The sequence below is a fragment of the Felis catus genome, chromosome A1 (genome assembly GCF_018350175.1).
Source record: "Felis catus isolate Fca126 chromosome A1, F.catus_Fca126_mat1.0, whole genome shotgun sequence".
NCBI classification, from domain to species: Eukaryota; Metazoa; Chordata; class Mammalia; order Carnivora; family Felidae; genus Felis; species Felis catus.
In genome coordinates this window covers 186,641,834-186,665,782 of record NC_058368.1, presented here as the reverse complement: position 1 = coordinate 186,665,782, position 23,949 = coordinate 186,641,834, and the positions used below count along the sequence as shown (strand labels likewise).

At 37.4% G+C, this 23,949-nt stretch overlaps 1 protein-coding gene and 1 pseudogene across 4 annotated transcripts in view; both read right to left on the bottom strand.

The window, feature by feature from the left end:
• The window catches only part of GABRB2 (gamma-aminobutyric acid type A receptor subunit beta2), a 239,510-nt gene that overhangs the window by 74,154 nt on the left and 141,407 nt on the right, over positions 1-23,949 (bottom strand). The gene's annotated exons all lie outside the window — the stretch shown is intronic.
• Positions 19,253-22,615, bottom strand: LOC109503305 (annotated as a pseudogene).

Here is a 23,949-nt window from a genome sequence, read left to right as displayed (position 1 = left end):
CATGGGGACATTTATGCTCTCCTGTCCCCATCAAAGTCTGCTTTAACTTTGTGACCTCATTTCATACAAATATCCTGCTTAATTTATGACCCAATTCTCACACAACCCCCCCCCCCATATTCCCATCACCTAAAATATTAAAAGACAAAGTACAAAGGAAAAAACATAATAATTGGAAAGGGAGAACAAGCAGGCAAACTTTTCTACAAAGCACTAATACTTTCATTGAGTTAACTGCTGGAAAGTCAATTAAAGTGACAATGAATGGCCAATTACAGGCCAGTGATTTGGTTAGAGACCTCTGTGCCACGGTGTTGCGTATTACAGGTTAGGAGATGGGATGTCAAATGCAGCACATGTCTATAGTGCCCGAAGCATCTGCCCTTGCAGAATAGGTGAAGTAATTTTTTTACTAGATAGGATGTGGAAACAGGTGTATCACTCCAGATTCAACTGCTAATCAAACCTGTGGCTTCAGATAAGCCACAGTCTCTCTTAGATAGCCCTTTCTCATAATCAAAATGGAGATCATAATACTTTACCCAACTCACAGGTCTACTACAAATGTTAAATGGGAAAATGCATGTGAAATAGAAAAACATTAATAACACAATGCCTTGTGCACAGTAAGTGAAATGAGTTGTACTTTAAATGGCTAAATTGTCAGATTGCAGAGAAAAGTCAGCTCCAATCTCCCAAAACTTTTTCCATTACTGATACTTCTGGTAGCCAAACTGCTTTTATTTCTCAAAGTTTTGGATACTTTTCTAACTGTCTTAGATTTTCTACTCCTCCCGAACTTCCCAATCTGTCAGTTCATTTTTTTTTCTTGCCTAAAGTAGGAGATGCATTGATAGTGCTGATAAAGTTAATTCTCAATTCCATGTCATAATCGTGCCTGAAAGCCATCCACCGGAGCCCATAAGTAAATTACCTAAATGCAATAAAAATCTCAAATAATTTTTTAAGTCAAAACTGGACACTTAAGATCTTCAACACTGGAAGAGCAATTTTGGTTTGATATTGTTGGCCATGGAAATTGTCTTGAACAGCAAGGTATAATGAAAGGCATGGTTTTAGAAAGATCTAGCAATGTTTTAGAAATAACAATGCAAAACAGAAAAGCCTAAAAGCAGGGAACTGTAGTGTCAGAAGCTGCCAACCATGGATCTTCAGGTCCAGCTTGGCCTGCAGACATTACTTATTGCTAACACTTAAGAAATGGGAGAGTTCTAATTTCTCTTGAAAAAATGAAACAAAATCAATCAAACAAACAAAAACCTATCTGGCAATTTTCTGAAGTTTAGTAGATGCTCCCTGCTGTATATGTTGCATACTCTTCCCACCTGGTTGACTTATGTATACATTCCACCTCGTTTTGGGGGAGGCATTTCACATTTCTGTGCCAGTATAAGAAGCTCTAGTGGTCCAAACAAGACAGGATAAAGGATTAGATTAGAGAAGTATTTGTGGGGTGGGATAAAAGAAGCCATGAAACATTTTAATGGGGGTCTTGTAGAACTCCATTAAGTGGAGTAAGGCATTTAGTTATATCTTCCAAATTTCTGAATTGAGACATGGCTGTTCATTCCATATCTTTTTGTGGTAAGGTTTTCATGTTTAGAAATGTGTTTGAGGGGCGCCTGGGTGGCTCAGATAAGCATCTGACTTTGGCTTAGGTCATGATCTTGCAGTTCGTGATTTCAAGCCCTGCGTCGGGCTCTGTGCTGACAGCCTGGAGCCTGCTTCAGATTCTGTTTCTCCCTCTCTCTCTCTCTCTCTGCCCCTCCCCTGCTCACTTTCTCCCTCTCCCTCTGTCTCTCTCTCTCAAAATATATAAGCATTAAAAAATTTAAAAAATGAAATGTGTTGGAGAGTAAAATGTAGAGTTCTGTAGAGCAACTTTTATTTTTATGACCGGATAAGTGTCCTCAGGTCTCTTTTCTAGAGAACCCGATAATAGTAAATGTTAACTAAATAATGCCGATGGGTCTTGGTGGGCTTGCAGATGTACGCTGGTAACTTCTAATGCTGGGGATGCCTGCTTTCAGATTTCTTTCTGCTTTATTATTAGAACAACTTTCCTAAGAACATCTGATAAAATTCCCAGTTTCTCTTGTGTGGCTGTGAACATATTAGCATACCCAAATCTATTCTGTGAAATAGATTTCCTGCAGGAAATTGGCAGCTCCTGCTGAAAGACCACTGAATTGTTCTCAGTTAAGGTGTTTTAAGAGCAACATTTTTTTCTAAAAATAATACTTTAAATAGCAGTTCTATTTTTAAACAGTATAGATAAGAATATGTATTAAAATCTGCACATATAGTTCAGATTTCTCACACACGAGTGAAAACCTCTCTTTTTATAAAGAACATTTATACAAGACTGATTTGAACTTTTCCTTTAAACTAGAAAGAACAAATGATTTAGACTGATCATTGAAATAACATGCAATAAAAACCCAATTTATGATGGGGCAAAATGAGATTTCTCTCTGCCTCTTTATCTCTGAGAGAGAGAAATTGAGAGAGAGAGAATGTAATAAAACCTCATATTGGCAAAGAAGACAAATACTATATGATGTCACTTATATGTAGCATCTAAAAAATCTGAACTCAGGGAACAGAGAACAGATTGGTGGTTACCACAGATGGGTGTTACGGGGTGGGGAAACGGGTGAAGGGAGCCAAAAAGTACAAACCTCCAGTTACAAGATGAATAAGTTGGAATGTAATGTCCAGTATGGTGACTATAGTTAACAATACTGTAAGTTTTCATACTTGAAAGGTGCCTCTTGGATCTTAACATTTATCACAGGGAAAAAAAATATGTGAGATGATAGATGTTAACTAAAATTATTATGGTAATCATTTTGTAATATATATGTATATTTACATATAAAATCATTATGTGGTATACCTTAAACGAATACAATGTCATATGTCAATTATATCTCTTTACTGGAAGAAAAAAAGAAGTCAGAGAGCTGATATACTTGGGGGAAAAAGTTTCTGTCTTTGGGAATGGATTTGCCAAGCTACATAAGAACTTTCATTACAAGTCTGTTCTATTCTTTAGTAACTAGAATTCAGCCATGTTAGTATTGATTTAAAACCTTTAAAACAATATCCTTCAGTGCATTTGCTTGTCTTCTTATTGTCTTTCTTCAGAGTTTAACATTAAATGGTAGATTTCTTATGGTAGCTACACTAAATGGTAGTGTAGCTAGCTTGAGAAGGTAATTAGTGATGTCAAATAAGTTTCTCTGACTGGTGTCTTCAGATTTCTCTCTTTGTAATAAATTAAGCTGTTTCTGCTGGCCAACTTATGTCTAAAATCATCCAGTAAGTTTTTACCTATCAACTTAGTAATGGCTGAAGTTCCATATAGTAAGTGTCTCAGCAGTGCTAAAATCCTTAAGGCTAATAATTAAGAAGAAAAAACAAAATGAGACTTATTTTAGTACTGCATGGGATTGGAATCCATTCTTGTGAAGAAGCTTTTTTTATCCTTTTAAAAAATGAAGAGGAAAAATAAAATATCAGATTGCATACAGGATTACATGTACTGTTATGCCTGAATGTATGAGTGATTTGCTATAAAGGAGAAATACAGTGTTAGAGCAAGTGTTATTTGGTGTCTTGTCCTTTTGTTAAGCAGTAGGTAGGCTTAGCTCAATCCATCATTCACAGTGCTGATAAATCTGAATTTAGCTTCGGTTTTGAGAGACCTAGCTTGTGTGGAAGCAGAGTTGAAAATAATTTTAAAAGAATACGTGACTTGGGATAGCCTATCTAGAAAGAAGAATGTGAATAGATCTACCATCCCCATTTGTCAAAATGTGCCAGAAATTTTGCAGCCAAGCTCTGTAAATCTGTCATTTTGCCCAGAGAAAATTGTGTTGTATAACTTCCCATCGGCTGTGGACCATCCAAAAAAATCTGCTTTCCTTTTTTCTCCTTTAGCATTCAATTTGGTATTTTGGCAAGACCAGATACTCAGAGTCTTTTAGCCAGAGAATTAAATTTTTTGCTACTTGTAAATAAAGTAATGATTTAGCAGTCTACACACTTTAAAAATCTTTCTGCCAGGGAGCTAGCAATGAAACTGAACTGAAGACACAGCAACCATCTTTATTAATCACTGGAAAATCTAGCTTAGAAGAGTAGCTGCATGGTCATTAAAAATGTCCACCTTGATGTCCAGGTTGGTGAAAGGGCCATTGATGTGAAAAAGAAACACCAGTCTCAGCTTTTGGGAAAGTCAGCATCTACTGTGTTATGGAATTCTAAGAGCAGAAAACAATGTTTCTAGCCTGTTTTCAGAAAAATCATGTAGCAGTTTGTTGTTTATTTAATAGCAGCAGTTTATTTAATAGTTCAGGGGTTGGTAGTCCTACACTTCTCGCCTCTTCCTCCATTAAGCTCTGAGTGCTGGTCAGACTGGGTACCAAAGGTGTGGTAAGCCATATTCTTGTCTCTATAGCTCTCTCTAACAAGAATCAATTTCCAGAATATGAAAGAGAGGGTATTGTTATTATTAAACAATTATTTGTTTGTTAACCATGATCTGGGCAGAAACTTTCTTGGAAGCACACTTTTAGAATGACCTCGAAGTTAAACAAACAAAACAAAAAGGTAAAATAAATGACTATTTAACTACATAAATTGTCTTATTTTTTTAAGATTTATTTAATTTTTTTAATGTTTATTTTTGAGAAAGACAGAGGCAGAGCACGAATGTGGGAGGGACAGAGAGAAGGAGACACAGAATGCGAAGCAGGCTCCAGGCTCTGAGCTGTCAGCACAGAGCCTAAAGTGGGCTTGAATTCACAAACTGCGAGATCATGAACTGAGCTGAAATGGGGGCTTAACTGACTGAGTCATGGAGGTGCCCCTTTAGGATTTATTTTTGAGAGAGAGAGAGAGAGAGAGAGAGAAAACGTGAGTGGGGGAGGGGCAGAGAGAGAGAGGGAGACACAGAATCCAAAGCAGGCTCCAGGCTCTAAGCTGTCAGCACAGAGCCTGATGCAGGGCCTGAACCCACGAACCATGAGAAAATGACCTGAGCCAAAGCTGGTCGCTCAACCAATTGAGCCACTCAGGTGCCCACATGAATTGTCTTATAATAACAACATCTATTCTCTCTCTCTCTGTTTGGGCCGCATCTAAATTTCTACAACATGTATCTAAAGAGAAAACAAGGCACAGTCTAATCTCTTAATAGTCTTTAATGTGTCCTGTGGACTAGAATTTTAAATGCCCATTGGTTTATTGCTATGAAAAGAAAGCGCTGATGGGATGATGTGCAATAGAACCACAATCAGCCTAGCGCAGCAGTGCCTTATTCCAGAGGTGGCAGTCAAGGACAAGGGTAAGATCAGGTAACAGATTTTAAATAGGATGTTGAAGGAGAGTAACTTCGTATATTGATGCTGAGTCTAAGGATGGGAAGGGTTTCCAAAAGTCGTGTTTTTTGACCCAAATGAGAGCCAAATACATGGTAGGTAAAAATATTTTGTAAGGAGATGAATCCAATCACTAGCTAATTGATTAGATTATTTCTGTTGAATGTTTGCTATTGCCATTTTACCCAGAGGTTACAAACAGATCAACTCTGATCTGCAAATGTATTGTTTTAGATTACCCTCAGTGTTTTAAGTTGTTTTTTTTTCAATTACTTGTCAAACATTTTATGTCTTAATTTCACATAACTGAATTTGGAAATTCTTCTTGAAAAATCCGAGAATGTGCCCCCCCCCCCCCCCCCCCCCGGGACTGCACTTCTGCACTGGAGAGTCTTGCATGGCCACCGCCATCTGTGGCTGATATCCTTGCCCTCTCCTGAGGAGAGGGAAATGGGCCCTTCTAGTTCTCTACAGTCTCCATCACCCCTTTTTATTGTATGCATGGTCATCTTCACTTATTTTCTCTATCTCCTTAACTTACACAGGTATTTGAGATTGTATCCCCTATATTGGGGCCTTTCTAAAATATGTCCTTAAGTCTAGGAAACATATTCATTTACATGTGCCTTTAGAGTCAGAATAACTTAACATCCACTAAAGTATAATAATATTCATGGCTCCCTCTTTTCATACACTTCTCCCCATCATAAGGAAAACATTCATGTACCTGCTTTCCCTCCATCAACAAAATTTAGACAGTATTCATAATTATAGAAGTGGTTAATATTTATTGAATGCTTACTCTGTTCCAGATACCATCCCAACCTTTTTGCATGATTCATTCACTCATTTAAAATCCATGTTAGTTCTTATTGGGTATTGTGATCTCCTTTTTACAGATGAGACAATTAAAGGACCATACACAAAGGCAGTGGTAGAACTGAGATCTATACCTGTTCAGTATGGCAGCATGCACTAAGTTCTGCTACATTAAAATCATTGGAACAGGGCTGTCCCATTGGGGGAATGAGCAGCCCCTGGCATGTCTAGAAATAAAGCACTAACCTAGAACACTTATTTATGGGGAAAATCAAAACTGTAAAGTGCCAGGGGCATCAATATTCCAAACTAACACACTTCTTTAGGTGGATGCCTAGATTCTTTTTCTTTCTCAGAAATTCCAATGCAAATTAAAATTCCATATGCAAATATGTGTTACATAAGGATATTCCTTGGGCATCCAAGTACAATAACTGTGGGTAAATTATCATAAAAAAGACCCAAGTAACAGTCCTTTCTCACCTCATATACAAGGCAAGTACCAGTCACAGACACACAAGCTCTGCCTTTCTGGGCTAAATTTCCCCACAGATTACCACCAATTCTGTGACTTACAATAGCCTTTCAATAGACAATACAGTTCAAGAGAATCAACCTCAGTACCCTCATAAAATAAAGGAAAATATAGTAGAAATGGTATACCTAGCAATGCTGATACCTATATTAATTTTGGAAATGTGCTCCTTTGGAGTTCACACTAAATGAGAACTTCATTAAAAAAAAAAACTACATTTCTGGGCATCTGGGTGGCTCAGTTGGTTAAACATCTGGCTCTTGGTTTTGGCTCAGGTCATGATCTCACAATTAGTGAGTTCGAGCCCCATGTAAGGCTCTGAGCTGACAGGGCAGTGGGAAGCCTGCTTAGGATTCTCTCCCTCCCTCCCTCTCTGTCCCTCCCTTGTATACATGCTCTTGCTCTCTCTCTCTCTCTCTCTCTCTCTCTCTCTCTCTCTCTCTCTCTCAAAGTAAATCAAAATAAATAAATAAACTTAAAAAAGAATTAATGTTTCACCCACTGTTCCACTGGTGGAACACATTTTATCAGCCATTATGTACTAATCCTTTCTACTTTCATGATGTGGCATTTCTCTCCCCTTCCCTACCCTCCCTCTCTCCAATAGACCATCTTTGAAATTGAATCCTAGGTATCAAAAGTTTCAGAACTGTCCTGGGCAAAGAAGTTAGGATACTCAATTACTGTGATTCTTTCTCATTTATTCTCCTCTTTAGTCTCAGTGCATTCCAGAGTTTTGCTACCTCAAGCTACGTTTATTCTATAGCTTCTCCTCCTCTATGGTCCTCCTCTCTTTACTAAGCAGTTTGCAGATTTTTCAGATCACAAGTCCTTCATTCTCTGAACACCCATGGTACTTCAAGTCTGTGTCACTCACTTGACTCTTTTCTTCCACCTCCTTTTTCATGTTGCCATCTCTAGTTCATTCTTCCCTTCTGAGCCAAGTGTCTTCTTGACATTCCATCTAAACTTGAATGTATATAACACCCCCAAAAACCAAGAGCACACGTTACACACTGTATATTAGCCAATTTGACAATACATATTAAAAAAATAAACTTGAATGTATAGAGACCATCTCAAATTTGACATTTTCTAAACACATATCTTGATTTTTACAACACTCCTGTTCTTCACACAGTAGTCTCTACCTCAGTAAATGAAACCTCCATTCTTCTAATTGGTAAGTCATGTTTGACTTCTTCCCTCACTTAACAGACATCAGTATATACTACTGGTATTTCCTTCTAAATACATCTAAGATTAATAATTTCTCATAAATTCTATCCTGTCCAAGTTATCAAATTTTTCTCTGGACTATCAGCAAGAGCCTTCAAACTGGCTCCTACAGGGCCTTTGCACTTACTTTCCTCCTAGGGATAATCTTTACTCAATATACACATGGTCCAAACCCTAACTTAATAGAGGTCTCTGCTCAAATATCACTTCACTGGAATAGCCTTCCATGGTCACCATATATAAATTAGTACTTAATAAACAGTGATTCTCCAATAACCTCTACTTCCCTACCTCATGTTATGATCTTCATGACACATACTACTACCTCCCACATTATATATTTGTTGGTTTATTATATGTTCCTTTCAGTATATGCTCACTTCAAAGGCAAGAATTTTTTTTTTAACTACTTATCTGCATTGCTGAGGACAGTGCTTGGCATGTAGTGAACACTTAAAAGATTTGTTTACCATACACAAAAATAAGTTCAAAATGGATGAAAGACCTAAATGTGAGACAGGAAACCATCAAAATCCTACAGAAGAAAACAGGCAGCAAGTTCTTTAACCTCAGTCACAGCAACTTTTTACTTGACATATCTCCGGAGGCTAGAAAAATAAAAGCAAAAATAAACTATTGGGACCTCATCAAGATAAAAAGTTGTACAGCAAAGGAAACAACCAACAAAACTAAAAGGCAACCAATGGAATGGGAGAGGATACTTGTAGACGAGATATTGGATAAAGGATTAGTATCCCAAATCTATAAAGAACTCACCCAACTCAACACCCAAAAACAAATAATCCAGTGAAGAAATGGGCAGAAAACATGAATGAACACTTTTCCAAAAAAGACATCCAGATGGCCAAAAGACATGAAAAGATGCCCAACATCTTGATGGGTTGGGGGGAGGGTGGTAAAGAGGTGGGTTAAGTGAGTGATGGGCATTAAGGAGGGCACTTGTTGCAGTGAGCACTGGGTGTTATATGCAATTGATGAATCACTGGGTTCTACTCCTGAAGGCAAGACTACACTGGTAACTAACTTGGGAATAAAAAAAAAGATTTTCTGAATAGATAAATCAATGAATAATCCTAGTAGACAAAATGCCATATTTTATGTCTTACTATCTCTTATGGTATCTCGTTCAGTTTGAAACACACAGAGATTTAGAAACTGATTATTTGCTTCTCATATCTTTCATTATTCGGGAAGCTACTTGAATGCATAAGCTGAACTAGTTCTCAGACACTAGCATAAATCCTAGTCCACAGTAAGTATCTAATAATTATTTGTCAAACAAATGACTTCCAAACACCAAGAAGGAAGAGATCAAGTTTAAATCTTTGAGAGGTTAGAGATTGCTGACCAGGGGACTAAATATTGTAGTAAACAAATACTGTGTAAAAATAATTTTATATAAAAATTACATATCTAGTTTCTCTTGAAATCTAGCAACAGGGGCTTGTTGTTCCCACCTGGAAGCCATCAGCTGGAGTTGAAGTGAGGCTGGAGTGGTTCCTGCTTTAGAAACGGCATGTGATAAAGCCCTGCATTGCCTACTTCACTCACGGATATTGCCCACCTGACTTCATAGCAACTTCTCTTTGTGATTCTGCCTTTGCACAAATGACCATTCCTATTATTCCACAACGAAAAATGGCACCTAGAAAAACAATATTATAGCAAGGACAAAGGTGAGGGGTTTTAAGTCAAACAGAATTGGTTTCCAGTATTAGTCCCATCAATTCATGCTGTGGAGTTAGGAGAACTTTTACTCAAATTCTTTATTTATTAAAATTTTTTTAATGTTTATTTATTTTTGAGAGAGAGAGAGAGAGACAGAGAGTGAACAGGGGAAGGGCAGAACAGAATCTGAAGCAGGTTCTACGCTTTGCGCTGTCAGCACAGAGCCACAAACCGTGAGATCGTGACCTGAGCTGAAGTTGGACGCTCAACTGACTGAGCCACCCAGGCGCCCCTTAAATTCTTTAAATCTCAGTATTCTCATATTTAAAACACGGACAACACCAGGGCATTGCAAAGGTTCAATAAGATAATGTCCTTAAATATCTTGGCATTTAAAAATACTTGATGAGTGTTAGCTATGATACCAATATTGATTAGAATGATAATTCTTGTCTAAGCAGAAAAAAAAAACTTACTATTTTTGGCTTATCATTATAAAATAGAATCAATCATTGTTTAAGGTTACATCATTGACCACATCATTGGGTACTGTAATCTTTTGCTAAAGCTTCTGCTTAATGTCAAGATGAAATATCTCCTCAGATAAAAATATGCATCTTTTTCCCCCATCAAATTTACAGGATTTAGTCATTTAGGTAAGCCTACATTCATTATTTTAAAAAATTAAGTTTAATTTTTACATGTTTATTTATTTATTTATTTTGAGAGAGAAACAGAAGGGAAGAGGGGCAGACAGAGATGGGGAGAGAGAGACAGAGAGTAAGAGAGAGAGAGCGAGTCAGTCCCAGGAAAGCCCCACATTGACAGCACAGAGCCCGACGTGGGAACTGATGCCAGAAACCGTGAGATCATGACTGAAGCTGAAATTAAGAGTCTGATGCTTAACTGACGGAGCCACCCAGACACCCCCCAAAAATTTTAATGAAGTTTAAACATCTAAAATCATTTTGTAGGGTATCACAAAGACATATCCTCAAACATTTCCGCAACAAAAGTAGAAAATAAAAGTGAGGGGAAAGCCTTCTTAAGATGTAAGTGATGAACTAATAGAGCATTAATTAACCTTAGTTTATGCTAATAACAGAGATGATGGTGGTGGAGCAAACTTTCCACATATGCAGATAATTCACTTGAACCAGTCACAATGTCAAGAGAATTCTAGGATACAGAGGAGCTTAAACTCTGTAAGCACCTGTCATGGCTCATAAGGTCCAACATAGGTAATAGTGGGAAATCAAGTCCATACATAAAAAGATGAGACAGAATGCTTCTTTTCTAAGTTGTAAGTAGTTTAGAACCAGAAGAAAAGAAGATATTCAAGAGTTATCTGGAAGAAGAGTTTGCAGAAATCCAAAACTTTTGGTCTCATCTACTGTTTATGTAAGAATATTTATAGTATTGTTGGATTTTATAGGGAATTAACCGATACGTAAATTAAATTTAAATTTATAACTAAATGCCCTAACATATGTCAATATCAAGGATATTATCAATATTTTGAATGCTCATAAAAAACAATATGAACTGCTATATACCCCATTTCCTGCAACAAATTTTAGTTGCTGCTATAATCATGGTCAGTTTCATTGCAGGTGGCAAGGCAAATGGGTCATGTGATAAGTGTGGTGAGAAAACAATTGGGGGAAAATATTTACTGCACATTTTTAAATGTTTAAAAAGGTAGCCTTGGTATGTATAGTAAGGAGAGTTCATGTAATTTGAGAAAATTATAAATGAGGAAGGAGGAAAGAAAAAACAGAGACAAAGGAATAAAAACTATGGGTGGAACATAGGGAAGCTATGTCAGATTATTTAAATATACTTGTGCTGATGATAACATTCAAGCTTTACCTAAACTAACATTTTACTGTAACTCTTCAAAACACAGCTTTTTTTTTCATTGGAAGTCATAATTGTCAAACTTTGAAGTTTTGGTTAATAATCGTTAAAAAATGTATATAGGCATAAATGTCATGTTTTGAGTTTTGAGTGTCTAAAGGGTCAAACGCATATGTGGGTGAACACCCATATGGAAAAAGCCTTGGTAGCCCACCAGCATTACGGAAAATGCCAACAGAGGAACAGGGTCTCCATATCTCAAATTTGTTCTCTAAGGATATTAATCGTGGCTCCTCTTCAAGAATTAGTCTTAAGTCTCTGAAGTAAACTTTTCATTTTTACAGAGAATGTTTACTGAGGAAGAAATGCATATGATATCAATCTTACTGAGAGATTAAACCTACATTACTGAGAAAAACATATTCTCAGCAATAAATGCAGTTGAAGTCCTTTCTACCTGACAAGAATTTTTCTATTAGCTATTTGAAGTCTATAAAAAAAACAAGAAGACAAACAAAATGGAGTTGTCAATGCCTCCTACAAAGAAAGGAACAAGAATTGTTCTTACTGCAAGTCCTCTGATAGCAAAGGGTACTTTAAGGTAGAAAGTAATTTACATAATGTTCCAAGATAAATGTTCAACGTGTTATTAAATAACTAGTTTTAGCTAAGTTATATGTGGTCTAGGAACCCAGGAAGTTCAACACTTATTTTTCTAATTACAGAAAACCTTTTTTTAGTAAAGTTATTTGGTAGTGGCACTTACTTTCCTATGTGAAGACTGGATACATTTGCAGATCAGTCCACAATATCTTTTAACTCATAACTTGTCTGAATAGAGTATTATACTTAATACAAAGTACTTAACAACCATATATAATGCTATTTAGATTGGAAATCTAGTTAGGATTTCCCTCTTGGGACTGTGAACTCACCTTGTCCTGTGAATACAACTAGGAATTACTTGCTTCAGAGCAAACAGTCCAGAAAGGGACCCAAAGACTGACCAAACAGACTCCACAAATAATGAGGAAGATATTCTGTAGAGAAGAGGCCCTACTGGAGAGGGTAGAACAGGTGAAGACTTTGGGAACCTAGACTCCATGGGTCCAACCACAGGAGGGAGTGAGGGAGGGAACCTTGGGCATAGAGAGGGGCAAAAGGCAGACTAGCACACCAGGGAGCCTATAAAGGGAAGAGAATCCCCAGGCATTTGGCCTTGAGGGGCTAAATTTCATGAGTGCTTACAGACGGAGAAGGAAGGCAAGAGAAAGGTAGCTCACTTTAAATCTCCTTACAATGTGTAGCACACTGATAAATACCTTAGATGTGCAGAGCATGACATTCAAGGAACTCATGGCTGCCTTAATGATGAAGTTTTGCTACAGACTAAAAGCAACCTTATCTTGACACTAGCTAAACCTCCAGGCTCCAAAACTCTTTAACATGCAAAAATACCTTAGAGGCTTACATTATCTCTACCCCTCCCCCTGAAACTTAAGAGTATATAATCAGTCTCTGTTCACAATCCCAAACGCAGCTCTTTCTGTTCATGGATCCTTACCCTGTGCTACAATAAAAGCACCTTTTTGCACCAGTTAAAAAGAAATTCCCTTTTGGGATTCCAATTTCAATTTTTCTACTCTATTTCTGTGAGATTGAAAATTTTGAGAACTGTGAAAGAACAATTTAAGAAAACGGGTTTACTAGCTTCATGCTTCAGTAAAATTTATTCAATCTTTTGGAAGCTATGTTTCCACATCTGTAAAATGGAGGATTAATTACAGTTAAGAGGAGGTTGTTATGTGACTTAAGTAAGCTAAATTATGCAACTAGGTAACACATAGTGAATGTTCAATAAAAGTAATGTTATTAATAAACATAAGAGTAAAAGTAGTTGATCTTAATAATTATACTGAAATATGAACTTCATGAGGGAAGAAGCCATTATTTCTACAATAACCTTAATTTCCTACGATACCTATAATTAAATATATTCCCAGTGAACTGACTCTAGCCCTTAAAACAAGTTAATGGCAAGACTTACTTGGATTGAGGTCATGTGATATTTTTATAGTTCCGGGGGTAAACACATGTTTTCACCAACTGGTACCATTTCTGGTTTTAAGCTAATAGTAATCATGGTGATGTGTTTACTACTAGCATAAGTGGAAAAGGAGTTATGAGAATTTCTGAGACTAAGTAAAAGGAATTTCCCTAAACTAGTCCTATTTGCTAAAATTAAAACTTGATATAAATTGATTACAATGGTTCTGAAAGGTACAGCCATTAATGATAAAATACCAGAAACTTGTAAGTCTCGTTAACATAATATGTGGTACATTTGAAAAGCACATATTTAAAATTTAAAGTAAAACTAAAACTATTAAGCAGAATCAGTCATAGTTTAATTCAAGCCAGAGTGTTTGATACAATTTTGAACATAAGGTGTAGAGGGGTCCACTCCCACAGGTCGTGGGACAGCTAGTTGAATGGTCTCATTTTAAAGATAAAAAAGTCGAGAGAAGTGGCTTTCTAAAGTCATTCAGCTATCCTAGAGATATAATCTCCTCATTCTCATTACTCATCAGTAAACTATACTCTCTTACTTTCTGATTTAAACTGTATCAGGAATGACATTATTGTCATTTTAAACATCTAAAACATATTTTCAATCTTTCATGAGCCATGTACCTACCTGGTCATCTTTATGTAGGTGCTGCGCATATAGTGATTGAGTAAAACAGAAAGGTGAGGTCTCCAGGAGCTGGTGCTCAGTGAAAGATAGAGTTATTCAAAACATAAACCCATTACAGTTGTCTAAGCATTATAATATACATTTTCAATGAAGCTAAATACCAACAAAAACAAAAGCAAAACCAAAATGGTGGGCAACACAGGCCTTGATACTCATTTCCATGCTGTGAAACTTATAAGGAGCTGCAAACATATGTCCTTAATGGTTCCAGAATAATTAGTACTGCAGGGTTTGTGTCGTGTGTGTGTGTGTGTGTGTGTGTGTGTGTGTGTGTGTGTGTGTGTTTGAATGTTCTGGGTTTTAAAGATTTGCCTTTTTCCCTCCCTGAGATGTAAGCTTGTATTCATAAACACTGCAAATACTTAAAATACTCATACATCAATCAAAGAGCAATATACCTACAAGATTATCTCTATTAAAATATTGCAATAACACATTCTCAAATTTCATTCCACTCCTATTACATTGGTTTTCGCCTTCTAGGTGCTAAAGTATTTTGGATGATGAGTCAACACTCTCTGACCACAGAGCATATTTTCATACATTATTTCTAGCATCCACTGCCCACCACTTCCAATTATCTCCTCTCCCTGACTCAACTCAAATTGTACTCTTAGCATTTCCCTCCTTTGGTTGAAATAAAGCTTAGGGTTTAATAAATGTTAGATTGTATATGCTGCTCCTAGGAGGGATAACCCTTGAAATCATTGCAAGTTATTTGTGCCACAGTGTGGAAGTGCTGAATGCATTCTTTCTAGAGAGCAAATATGAAAAATTAGTGGAAGAAGCCTGAAAGAGGAAAGGTGCAAGGTGCAAATGAGAGGCAAAGGATGCCAATAACTACAGTAATAGATACGAAATACTGAGAGCTCAATACCCCCTAACTCTATGGAGCTGATCTCACTTAATTACCTTATAAATGACTTTTCTGTCCCTAAAATTGTTTGCTTGGGGCCATACATCTATAGAATCTGATTCATTAAGCTTGAATCTAGAAATCTATTTTTATTTATTTATTATTGAAGCATAATTGATATATGATGTTGTACTAGTTTCCTGCATACAACATATTCTATATATTGCTCAATGCTCACCAAGATAAAACATCCCAAGTCAGTTTGATACCAGTATTCTGATAACCACACGTTATCAAACGTACTCTCTGAAATAGAGTCTATTATTAATTGGAATCTGGTCTGCTTTATTCTGCAACTCTATAAAACCAACCAACCAACCAACCAACCAACCAACAAACAAACAAACAACTTTACACAAAATTTTACCTCTTCAGGAACTTAACTTACCATTTAGAGTATAAACTATCACCTGGGCAATGGAAAGCAACTTTATTGTTTTATGAAAAGCCAGATCACCTTCACTGTAGCTTATCAAAATTCTGGACTTTAAAAATTCCTTTCCCTTTATTTTTCTTAGTGACATGCTCAAATGGTATTCAGATTCTACTTAGAACTCAAGTGTACCAGCTTTTTACCAATTGCATTTGCAAATAACAACTTCTGACTTTGGGAGTTAAGAACTGAGCTGCATTGCGACTGTCGGGGGGAATTCACCTCCTGTGCAAAGTTTCAAGAGCAATGCTGAGTCAGTAACCTTTCTGCTCAGGACATGCAATGCTCTTGTGAAAAAGGAATCTGACTTTTGAAAATTGGAAAACAGAGTGGCTAGAGCTGAATTAAATCAAGCTTTAGGCAATGCAGAAACTTTTGACAACACAATGCTATAAACCTGAGGGTGATCACATACTGATCACATGAAACAAGAATGAAAGACTATAGTCAGGTGGAAATAAAATGGCTGTGTATTGATACAACATGATGTGACATGAGATCAATTGTTCTCATGATTTTATGAGGGGAATAAGAAATGGGCTTTATCGAGTGTAAGGGTGAGTAAAAGTTTGAGTCAGAGGAAAGATATAAAAATTCCATGGGCTCTAAAACAAACAGATTTTTACCTGACTTCACAGGTCCTACCACAATACTTCAGAACAAGAGAAGATGTTGAGAGACAAATGCTGGTACCCAAATGGCAGATTTAGGGAGAGCTATAATCCTCCCTGTACATATTATTTCCTTTTTAACCTTTTATGGTAAAAGAAATGTAGGTATTGGAACCAGGCAAAGCTGAATTCAAGTCCTAGCATTTGCATTTACCAGGTTGAGTGACCTTGGGTAATCACTTAAATTTTCAGAGCCTTGGTGTCTATAACTGCAAAATGGAGATCACATTATCCACTGTTGGGACAACTGTCAATATGTCAAGAACTAAGTATAGCTCCTTGGATATATGAGGTATTCAATAAATTCAAGCCACCACCACCAACAGTACTACCACAACATCTTCATAAAGAATTAGGATGAAGAAATGGATATGAAGTGAACGTGTGCCCTCCTCTGAACACAAGACAAGAGAGGTACCCAGTGTAGGGGACTAGGGAGGGAAAGGGAGAGTCTACAGGTGATCTGAATGAATGATCTATTTATTATGTGCAGCTATGGTTGACTGGTTGAGGTCTTAGGATGAGGCTACATCCCTGTGGAAGGAGATGGGCTTTATTCTGAAGGGAGGAAGCAGTTATCAGTGTGTTCTTTACAAAAGATTTAAAAAGAACAAAAAACACATGCCCCTGACACTTGGAGGCAGGTCAGGAAGCAGGTAAGATGAAACCCACTAAGAGTCTCCAAGCTGACCATGAAATAAGAAAATATACTGAAGTGGTTAAGAGTATGAGCTTTGGAGTAGTCAAACTCAGATTCAAGTCCAGTCTGACATTTTTTAGCTTTGCAAGTTAGGCCAAAAATTACCTTGGTTTTCTTTTCTATTAAGTGAGAATGATATCTATTTCATAAATCTGGCATATAGATCAACTAAGGTAATATTTATAAACACAGAGTATAGTACTGGATATGCAATATATTTTTAATATACTTTAATCCTTTTAATATTATTAATAAAATATATTATCTGGCTACCTGTTAGGCTTTCTGTTCATTTGCTTTTTGATGTTGTTATGCCTTAGAGTGAAGTGCTGCAATCTAATCTAAACCTTGCTATGGAGATTTGAAAAAGTATTTCTTTTGTCTAATCTTGACCCATGGCATTGAAGAGAAAATATGGGACAGGCAAGGGGGAGAAGGATGGGGAAGAAACTTCAAGTGGCAAATGGGAACAAATGTCAGGGCTTCTGGCTCAGGTCCCCTCCACTCTCAGGAAGAGCTCTGTCTTCTGTAGCTAGTCTAAAAAAGCTGGACAGCACATTGTTATGGCATGGGGAAGTATTTCATCAGAGACTTTCCCAAAATGACTTAGACACTCAGATTAAGGGGGTATAAAACTGAAGGTCCCTATCTCCTAGCATAGCACAAATCTATCTATCTCCATTGAGCTTACTGATCATATTTTGAACTCTCACAATCCTATCTGGGTCATAGTCTTTAGTCTTGTGAATGAATGATTCTATATCAGTAATACTTCTGCTTATTCTCAGCCACTCTTTCCTTGCTGGGCAAATGAATATTGTCCTCCTTTTATTCAGCTCTTACTCCTTCCTAGAGTCATTGCCACATGACTTGTCTCTCAAGGACCTAAATCATACTCATTGGTTCTAAATCTTCTGGCTTATACACATGTTGTTTCTGTCTCTTATACAATGGTAAGCTCCATGGCTTAATTCTAAATCACTGTTCACACTCACCCTAAAATCTAGTCATAAAGACCTATTCTTCACTGTGATAGACCAAGCTTCCACCTTCCACTCACGCAGCTCGGTGGATACCCAGAGCCTTCCACTCCTGCCATGCATCGCCTTGTGCCAGTCTCTTGGCAACCTCTCCTGAGGAAATACTGCCAAGAATCCAATAAACATCTGTCATCCTTCAAAGAGAACTCTGGATGGACATCAAAAGAACTAGGTTTTAAAGACTTAATTTTTTTCTTTCTTTCTTTCTTTCTTTCTTTCTTTCTTTCTTTCTTTCTTTCTTTCTTTCTTTCTTTTTTTCTTTCTTTCAGAGTGAGAGTGAATGAGCTGGGGAGAGGGGCAGAGAGAGAGAAAGAGAGAGAGAGAGAGAGAAAGAGAGAGAGAGAGATAGAGAGAGAGAGAGAGATGGAGAGAGAGAATCTTAAGCAGGCTCTACACTCAGTGCAGAGCCTGAGCAGGGCTCAATCCCACAACCCTGGGATCATGACCTGAGCTGAAGTCAAGAGTCAGATGCTCAACTGACTGAGCCACCCAGGTGCCCCAGACTTAATTGTTTCTCCTTCATTTGTCTATTCAAGTGTTTTTCCCTCTAATTTTTCTTATTTTTGTTTAATTTTAGAAAATTCTTACTATTTTTTTAATAGTAGTAGGACTATGTAACATGATCTCTACTTTGTGTTTTTCTTTTTTGAATGTTTATTTTGAGAGAGAGGTAGAGAGAGACAGAGAGAGAGAGAGAGACAGAGAGCATGTATCCAAGTGAGGGAGGGGCACAGAGAGAAGATGAGAGAGAGAGTTCCAAGCAGGCTCCATGATAAGCATGGATCCTAAGGTGGGGACAAATTCCATGACCATGAGATTATGACCTGAGCCGAAGTCAAGAGTCAGACGCTTAACTGACTGAGCCACCCAGGAGCCCCATCTCTACCCTTTTAAGACAGTTTTCAGTGTACCATACAGTGCTGTTAATTATAGGCACAATGTTGCACAGCAGATTTCTAGGACTCATTCATCCTGCAAAACTAAAATACTTTACCTGTTAAAAATGAACTCCACGGGGCGCCTGGATGGCTCAGTCGGTCAAGCGGCCGACTTTGGCTCAGGTCATGATTTCGCGGTCTGCGAGTTCGAGCCCCACGTCGGGCTCTGTGCTGACAGCTCAGAACCTGGAGCCTGTTTCAGATTCTGTGTCTCCCTCTCTCTGACCCTCCCCCGTTCGTGCTCTGTCTCTCTCTGTCTCAAAAATAAATAAACGTTAAAAAAATTAAAAAAAAAAATGAACTCCACAGTTTCCCGAACCCACAGCCTCTGACAACCACCGTTCTACTCTCTACTTCTATTCAACTATTGCAGATACCCTGTATAAGAGGAATCATACAGTACTTGTCCTTCTGTGTCTGGCTTATTATGGACCATTCCAAATATATAACAGTTTCAATAACAGTCATAGTCCCAACTTTAAGGTCATCACTTGACATTCCACCTATGTTGATCTGTTACCGTACTGCCCAGTAAAATATGTCTGCACTTGTTAATCCATTAAAGCTAAATAACATACAGAAGTTCAGATCCTCATGTACACCAGTCACATTTCAAGGCCCCACAGCCACATGTGGCAAGTGACTATCATACTGGACAATATAACTCTACAAAACAGTTGAACACTTCCATCATCACAGAATGTTTTATTGGTCAGTGCTAACCTATATCCAACACTCACCACAGAGTATTTTGAAACAAATACCATGTCACCTAAACATAACACCAAAATATAGCAACATGTTATAATGTTATAAAAATAAACACAATGTAATAGTACATAACAACAATAATATATAATAACATCAAATATGGAATCGGTGTTAAAATTTTCCCATTATAATAAAGTTTCTTATCCTGGGGTACACAGGAGCCTTCAAGGGTTTAGCAAAAGCTCTTAGGTTACAAGCAAAAATTTGTTAAAGGATATTCATGCCTTTTTCTGGGGAGATGATTTATGGGAGTAGTTCTAAAATTCTGATAAGGGTCAGTTTCTCCAAATTCAAGAAACACTCCCTTAGAAAAACGTGTGGTCAGCTAGATAAATAAAGACATGAAGTAGGTTAATTGCTAACACAACTATAAAGCTAACTTTATAAATGTGAAATAAAGAATACATTCTTAGAGACATCTTTTTTCCTATACATCTATTTTTTGTTATGGCACAATTTATATATTTCAAATGCATGAAAAAATAGGATCATTTACAGTATCTTAACATAAACTGCCTTTGAATGGGAGCTTCCTTATCAGTACTTTGAGGTCTATGAGACGTATCTAGAAAATGAAGGGAAAATGAAGACTACTTAAATTGAATGGGGGTGGGATGCCTATGGTTTTTCCTTTTGATTAACTTCTGTAACACTGTCCTTCAGGTGGCTGAGGGAGTTTCAGGTTTTCTTTAGACATCATTAGGCGCCAGAGCTCTTACAGGACAACCTTGATGCTATATGAATTCTGCCATTTGCTAACAATGATATGGCTCTTGGGTCCTCCACTCCATTAGAACTATTAACTCCATTCCTATTAATTTTTGTTACAAATATTACAAAGGGGGTTGCTTCTGGGCGTTTAGATCCGATTCTATTTTGTGACTGTATATCCAGTTTCACAAATTGTTCTTGGAGGCCCAGTTATCATCCCTGCCCATCTTCTAAGTGTCATGTCTTCATCATCTTCTAGATTCAAGCTACCTGTGCCATCTCCTACTCCTTTCTGGCCTTCTTCCCATTCTTCCAACAGTCAAAAATTGTGAGGAACTTTTACTCCTGAGCCCATGGTGTCTGACATCTTATGTCACTGTCACTCAAAGGCCCTACCTCTTATTATTTTTAACTATAAAATATAGATGGGTGGCTGGAATTTTCACCTGCCATATGGAAGTGTATAATTGGGTATGGAGTAGAAGAGAACATGCTTCTCAGTTTGTATTCTAAGTTAAGACTTAGAAAAGTGGAGAGTTTGCCCTAAACTTCTCTTGTGGTAACGATAAGTGTTCACCTTCATTCATTTATTCATCCATTCATCCACTCATTCATCCAATGCCTATTTACTAATAGCATCATCCATGTGCCAATGATATAAATTCAGTTTTGATATGGTTAAGAGATGATCTCTTAGAGAGTTTTATTAATTCAACACCAAATGTTTATACAATAATTACTATAGGGCGGGCCTTGTACTGGGTAATCCAGACAAACACAATCCTTTCCTCAGAGAGATTATATTCTCCACTTGCATTCCACTCAATATCCCTATTCTGAGAGTTGGGGAGAGAACTGTCTCTTGATGTACACTGTTTGGGACAGTAAGTAAAAGAAGGTGAGATTACACAGTTTTACATTTGCTGTGACTTCTTCCTTCATCCTCTAAGTTGTATTCCTGATTTTCTACTCCCAAAATGGTAATTAGCCTGTTGCCCCTTTGCACATTCTTACCCAGGACCACTGTCTAGACACCCATGAAGTCAACTACAGAATGAGAAATCCCCAGCTGCAGTTGGAATCTCTCTGTTGACCATCTGTAACCTTTTCCAGGAAGTTCAAGGTCTCAGATTTCCTCTAGTCTTTCTTAATCTAAGAGTCCCCATAAAAAAAGCTGAGATAAATATTCTCTTCTACTCCAGATGCAAATATCTGTCAACTGTATCTCTATGTGCTTCGCACCCACTCCCAACTGAATTCTAGTACATCAATCATTTTTGAAGTCTTTAATGCAAAATCTTTCATGAACATCTCTCTGTAAATACATGTTTCAGCAACCTTTATCTCATTTCTTTCTCAGTAGCGATGACATGGAAAGGCCCTCTCATTTAGAAAATTCTTTATGAAACAAACAGAAACAATCTTGGTTACTGATGCTTGAAATAGTCATTTTACATTTTCCTTGGTATTTCAAGGTTGTTTCCTTCTTAGGTAGGGAGGCAAGATTCTTGGTGGCAAAATAGAAAATAGGGAAATGGATCTTAGCTTGTTAGCATTCAGTAGTTTAAGAATGCTTACACTCATAAAATCTGAAAGAAAAAGTATTTTATTTTATTAAGTCAACAAATAACCACTGATTGTTTGCTCTATATCATGCTCTGTGCTAACCACTAGATACTGAATGTTGAGTGACATAAACATGGTCCATGCCCTAGTGGAGAATAATGAGGAAACAGACACTAAACAAATGAACACCAGAATAAATACATAATTATGTATTGCAAGAAGAGCTAAAAGTACTTGGTACTAAAAGCCTTAATAATAAGGGGGCTTAGTTAATTTGATTGGTGAGGGAAAACTTATTTTTAAAAAGGGACATTTAAGCTATGTGGTTAGGAATAAGTCAGGTGAAGCTGTGAGAGTTGGCTATGGAAGTATATCCCAGAAGGAGGGGATAAAAGCATTTGCAAAAACAATAAGGAGAAAAGGAGTCAGCCAGTTTGAAGAGCAGCACAGAGGAGCGCCTGGATGGCTCAGTCGGTTAAGTGTCCGACTCTTGGTTTCAGCTCAAGTCATGATCAGGTTTCATGAGCTCGAGCCCCACATCAGGCTCCAAGCTGACAGTGTGGAGCCTGCTTGAGATTCTCTGTCTCCCTCTCTCTGTGCCTCCCCCACTTGCGCGCTCTCTCTCTAAATAAATAAATAAACTTAAAAAAATTTTTTTGAAGAGCAGCACAGGAAGAATTGGAGAACATGTGGCGATTAGAGGAGCCTCTATTTTTCAATTTGAAGTGTCCTTTCTGTCAAATCTGGAATAAGCTTGGAGCATATTTCCATTTTATGCATTTTCAAATAAAATAAATTTTGTCTCTTGTATACACTTAATTCTTCAATATTATCTTCCAATAAAAGGCAGTTGAGTCTAAAGACACTGTGTGCAAAAACCCACTTTAAATTATAAATCCACTGCTATATTGACACTTCTATTGCTACATTTTAAAAATCTTGGTATGTTTTAAACACGTTACTCCAATGTGGTCTTTGCTGTTGTTATGGGGAAGGAGAGTAGAATTATCACCCTGGAAAGATACAAATCTGTGTTTTATGCTGGGGTCTGAGATTAATTTTTGTGTGGCCTTTGACAACATGTTTAAAAATTCTGTGCCTCAGTTCCCCCGTCCATATATCCAGGATAATAAAGTTAACCTCGGGGAATTGAGCAGATGGCTGGGATAATTAAATGTGTTAAGATTGTGAAATTATCTTGCAAAATAATGAAGTGCTACACAAGTGTTCCCTATGTCATTTTCATTTATTTATTTTTATTTCTGGAGTGGAGTTGTAAGGAGGTGCATGGTCTGTGCAGGGGTGATACCCTGGGCTCTGGAATCAAAATGCCAGTGTCCAAATTGCCTCCCTCACTTCTACCTGTGCCAGTTTACATAAGTGATTTACCTTGTTTACACCTCTGTTTCCTTACCCAGAAAGCAAGGAAAAGAATAGTCAGTTCCTAGTTCCATATTATGAGGATCAAGCGAGAGAGTCAAGTAAAGAATCTAGAACAGTGCCTATCACATAATTAGCTTTTAATATTGTGTGTGTGTGTGTGTGTGTGTGTGTGTGTGCGCGCGCGCGGCTGGGTCTGTGTCTCTCTGTGAGTGTTGAGATGTAATATGAAGAAACTTATATTCAGAAGTTGAGTGGATCCCTGGATTTCACTGGACAAGCTCGAGCACTCTCAGCTCAAGCTGTTCTCCCTTCATGTCTAAATATTCTTCTAAAATAACCGCTAGAAAACTAAAATCTGTGGTTTGACGTAATGGACCTACCCAATCATTATTTTCACCCATATGAGGTTTGTACTTAACCTAAGTGGCCCTCATAGATTTATTTAAGCTTGTGATCTCTGCTAACATTTTAAAAAGTGACATGATTCTCCCCCTAAAATCTCCCAGTCTAAA